At 45.0% G+C, this 5391-nt stretch overlaps 1 long non-coding RNA gene across 1 annotated transcript; it reads right to left on the bottom strand.

Annotated features, from left to right (window-relative positions):
• Positions 1 to 2279: 2279 nt before the first annotated feature.
• Positions 2280 to 5385, bottom strand: LOC119617250. The gene is made up of 3 exons (XR_005233462.1): positions 3857 to 5385; positions 3574 to 3776; positions 2280 to 3443 (listed from the first exon to the last, which is right to left on the bottom strand). It is a non-coding gene; the product is annotated as an uncharacterized LOC119617250 (long non-coding RNA).
• Positions 5386 to 5391: the final 6 nt, after the last annotated feature.

Here is a 5391-nt window from a genome sequence, read left to right as displayed (position 1 = left end):
TGACCAGATAGGGCCTGGGTTTCCTCACTGTGAGGTCTCACTGGGTCAGGTTTGTGACTCGCCTCGTTTCCACCATTTTCACCTTTCACAACACCCACAGCTGCCTGTCTGAGGTCATTGCTGATGTCTTCCTGCCCTGGCGTTGTGTTGACACAAAGATAGAAGATTCTTCTGTGACACTAAGGTTTATTTATCTTTGTTGATTTTCAGGTGTTATTGTGGTTTTTATTTTTGGTCTATGATGTTTTTATTTGTTGTGGTATAATTTAGAGTAAAACTTATTTAAATCTAAGTAACTCAAACTTGTATTACTGAACCTCATTACCCTTGATATACTTTGCATACTGTACTATCCATCAATCCATTTTCTTTACCTGCTTCTCCATTTTGGGTCGCGGGGAGCTGGAGCCTGTCCTCAGCAGTCACTGTGTGAGAGGCGGGGGACGCATACTGTACTATAATACATATAGGAGGTGAATTAAAATAAGCCTGTATTTATTTTAGCTCATTATTTGTTAAAATACATCAAATAAAAAATTGTAAAATACTCTGTGACATAACAATTGATGGCAGTTCTTAATAATACATGATAATTTAAATTAAACAAGTTAACCCTTTAGCTATGCTACAGTCTGTTCTGTTTAATGCATTCTGTTTAAATAAGGCCAGTAGCTCCAGATTAAATCTGTTTAAGAAAACATTTATTAGAAATTCTACAGAAAAAAGCCTCTCTGTGGAGAAGCTGTTTGGTTTCTCCAACACAGAGGTCTGACCTGCAGACACCACACCGCTCAGATGAGACATTTTTCTGTTGTCCAGTCTCAGCTTTTGTCATAACGAGGGGAGACGACCCCCACTGAGACGAAGGCAGGTGGAGCTGTGGTGGCGGCGTCGGACTGACCCGCCCGAGGAGCTGAGGGAGAAGAGGCGACATTGACTCCCCCCGGAGCAGCCTGGCGTGGAGCGACAATCTCAACCTCCTCAGGAGGCCCGGAGAGCTCTGCGGACAGATCTGGTGGCGTGGCTGAGAGCAGAGAGACTGTGACCGGGGCTGGAGAGGTCGCTGGCTTGGACGACTGGGTGGAACATGAAGGTTTGGGAAACTGAGCAGCTGCATCGATTAATTGTCCTTTTAAATGGGTTATTTTATTGAAAAAGTCCATGAAAATGGGTATGTGAAGGAGTCCGGGTTGTGACAGCAGGATGTTTTCTATAATGTTGCAGGTTAGGATATTATGTTTCGGAACCGGGTTATTTATTAATGAGGAAAACAGTCTTTGAACCTGTGATAGAATGTCCAGAAGTTCGGCAGAAGAGAGTTCTGTGGCATGAACAGTAACAGGTGGAAGTGTGGCGGTTGCTGGGGACAACGGAGGTGTGGTGATGACAGTATCTGACGAGGACAAGATGGCGGCCGTAGTTGACGGAGATTTGATGGTTGTGGCGGCCGACAGCNGTTGTCTCAGGAGCTCAGAAAGACAATGATTGAAGGTGAAGACTATAAGACCGTCTCCAAGCAGCTGGATGTCCCTGAGACTACAGAAGGTTCAGGTCCACAGGACTGGAGACAACCTGCCTGGACGTGTCCACAAGAGGACAACTGGTGACAAACTGAAGAGACAGATAATAAAAAATGCATCTTGAGAATCCACAGAGCTTCAGGGAGGACGTCCTGAAGACAGATGAGACAAAACTGGAGCTTTTTGTCAACAACTCCCATCAGACCCAAACCAGAACCAAAGACCAGAACCCTGAACCTACAGGGGGACATGGAGGAGGCTCGGTTCTGTTCTGGTCCTGAATCTGTTCAGGGTCCAATGAAACCTCAAGACCATCAAGGCCTCCTGGAGCCAGATGTGCTGCTCAGAGTCAGAAAGCTCGGTCTCAGTCTCAGCTCATGGGTCCAACAGGATCAGGACCCACAACACCAAGAACGTGTCAGAACGAGGGGAGACAGAGGCAATCCCAGAACGCAAAATCATCTTAAAAAGGAAACTAATTTATTAACTAAAACAAACAGATAAACAAAAGAGCTGACGTGGCAGCAAAAAACAACTAATAACGAAGACCAAACAAAGGAACTGGGCATGGCAGGGTAGGGCAAGGAGCAGAACATGAAAACACAACAACAACAATGATCCAGCGGGGTGGTGGAGAAAATGACCAGGTTATATGCACAGGGGATAATTATGGGAAGTGGGCACAGGTGAGTGATTACAATGACTTACAGGTGGAGATGGGCGTAGCAGATAATCAGGGGCAAAAGAGTGACTGGGGAGGAGTGAACAGTGACAGCAAACAGGAACACAGAAACAAACAGAAAACCAGAAACAAAACAGAAGCTTACACAAATACCAATAACCATGACAGCTTTGTCCTAATTCAGCTCTTATCTGCGTGGTCTCGTTGATTTTCCTTTCAGTTGTGTTTCACCTCGATGGGCGGGGGGGGTTATAGAGCAACCACCCGTCTCTGGTCTTCATGTTTATAAAGGAAACACAGCGTTAGCAAAGGAAGATGGCTGACAGCATCTTGATCTTTACGTGTCTCAGGAGTAGCTTGTTGCTGGAGTTGAAGTGGAAATGATCCAAAACAAGAATTTGAGACTTGATTCAAACATTTTGAATTTGGCGTTTAAGTATGAGCTGCTTTGTGATTGGACTGGTATGACAACTCAGTTACATAATGATGAAGACGTGGATGTTAATGATCTCAGGTTGTGAATGGTCGAGGAAGAGGAAGGGAAAAAATAAGCAAGAAAAAAAAGTTTGTATGGTACCAGGATTGGTAAATAGTCAAAGACAGAGTAACCCAGAATGAACGACTCAACCACAAGATTAACAAAGAAGTGATATTTATTTACAGTGGGAGGACAGGTGGAGGGTCGGGTCCTGAAAGTAGAGGCGGAAAGGTAAGACTCGTAAATGTCCAGGATAATAGTGAAGGTGAGCATGAGACTCAGCAGGTAATAGTTTTCTTACAGGAAGTCTGTGATGGAGGAGCTTTGAGGTAAGTGTTTCCAGACGTCCCTTGAAAAGGTCCATGTCAAAAACAGAGCAGAGGACCCAGAATCTCAGCCAGACACAGTGTGACTACAAATATTTATTGGAGACAACAATGCAGGGGCTCAGGAACATGGACCGGAAACCACTTCTCAGAGTCCGTGTGGAAACAGAGGACCAGGGACAGGTTCCACTTAGTCCTGGCGCACTTTGCGACTGGGGACGGCAGTTCATCAAGGGGAAAGTCCAGGACGGCCAGAGTCGTTACCAAGAGGTCAGTACAGACGGTAATCAGAGGGCTAGGCAGAACTCGGAGGTCAGGGCACAGAAAAACGTTCGGACACATGAAGTCAGACTCAGGCAAACAGATCCAAGGGCGAGACAGTAGTCGAGGAACAGAAACAGGGTCGTAATCCAGAGAACAGAGGTATCCAAAAAGGGCTAGGGAGACAAAACGTGGTCATAACAAGGTCAGGCAATGAAAGAACGCTGGATATCTACTCACACTATGGCTTTCAAAAAATCTGGCACTGTCTGCCTGCCAGGGAGCTGAATATAACTGCTACTGCACCTGTTCAGTGGCATGATGCTGATTGAGTGTGGAGAAGCAGGGTACAGGTGATTGCAGGCATGGTGAGCAGGGAAAGGAGACAGCAGGCAGACAGGCCAGAATCATAACAGTCCAGGTAAGTAGGCAGGATGCAGGTAAGTGGTTGGCAGGCTCGGGTCTCAGGTAAGTAAATCAGCAGTCAGGTACACACGGAGTTGAAAGTTCTGGTAACGCACAAAGATAAAAACAACACGATTACAAACTTTAGGACTCTTAGGAGTACACGGGAGGCAGCGGCTGTTACCGTCATCAAAAGATGCTCCAGCGTTGATCTGCTCTTCACCACTGCCTTAAGCAGCCAGGTGATGATGAGCGGCAGATGCAGATGATTAGCAGTTCGGCCAATGAGGAAGAGGCACAAACAGGCAGCCATAAGGCTAAATGTGACAAGGCTTGGCAAAACAGGACTCAGAACAGGCGGACACAGGCAAAGTTTTAAGATGTTTATTTGAGCTAAAAAGCTAGTAGAAATGCTAACACTCAGGACAGAACCTTCTGTATGATCAGGAGGGAAACTCGAAGCAGGTAAGGCTACCGAGTGACTTGAGTGAAAGCCGGTCAGGCCACTAAGTTCGGGGCTAAGGCTCGTGGGAAAGTCCAGGGACAGGCGAGAGGTCAAAGCCGGGAGGTCAAAGAGAGAAAGCCAAATCCAGAGAAGTACGAACCAGAGTGGGTAATCCAAACAGGGGAAGCGAGGTCGAAGGCCGGTGAGCAGAGTCCAGGAAGGTATCCGTTGAGGAGTAGGTGAGAGGCGAGAGTCATGGTGCAGGCATGAACTGTTCAATAAACCGTTCAATAATCTGGCACTGAACTGCTGTGAGAGGTGAGCTTATATACTGAGAGGACCAGGTGAAGCTGATGGCAGTTATTGCAGAGGCGTGGCAAGGCTGTGGAAAACTACTGGGACTGTGGCATGGAACTGTGGAACTGTTACAAAATGCCACATATGGAAATCCAAAAAAAGTTTAATTCAGTTTATTTATATAACGCCAAGTCACAAAAGTCGTCTCAGGTCTCTGCACAAAAATCTTCACATATCTTCATAAAATCTTATGAATTACATTAAAACAAAAACCTTTTAAACATATATTGCACAATAACAAATCAACAGAAATTATAATCACAATTAAACCACTTAGTGGTAAAGCTGCAGGAATAACTCAGAGCTACATGCAGACATCAAGGTTAAGTTTAATAAGTTTAGTCATACTAAAATAAACAGAGGAAAACCAGACTAAGATATAAACTGAGTTAATTAAGGTATAATAAGCTAACATAAACAAACTAAACTAAGATTTAAGGACCTCAGCTGAACAGACTAAGATAAGGAACTTTGACAAAGTTTTACTTAAAAAATTTTTTTAAACTTGGCAAATAAGTTTAAACAATTAAAAACAATATTGAAAAAATAATTTGGTAAAGACCTTTTTGTCCAGATCTAAATAATCTCTTAAACCACAAACGCCAAGATGGCGCCACGAACACGCCCAGAAAACAGTAGAGATGATTGTGGACTTCAGAAAGCCACAACCCCTCTGCCCTACTACCTCACCCTTAACAACACCCCCATCACCACTGTGGCCTGCTACCGGTTCCTCAGTACCATATATATATTTTTTTCTCTCTTTGGTCGTTCAAAACCCAGCTATCGATTCGGAATCGGTGGTTACCACATGTTTTAAGGTAAGGGGCTGAGCGGAGCTTCTCTAGCCTCCGTCGACTAAAAACCTCACTCCGGTGAAAATCTGTTCCCCCTGTGTCGGGAGCGCGCATTGCAGC

Source organism: Kryptolebias marmoratus, linkage group LG7 (assembly GCF_001649575.2).
Source record: "Kryptolebias marmoratus isolate JLee-2015 linkage group LG7, ASM164957v2, whole genome shotgun sequence".
In the NCBI taxonomy this organism is placed as follows: Eukaryota; Metazoa; Chordata; class Actinopteri; order Cyprinodontiformes; family Rivulidae; genus Kryptolebias; species Kryptolebias marmoratus.
This window is presented reverse-complemented; position numbering and strand designations above follow the sequence as displayed.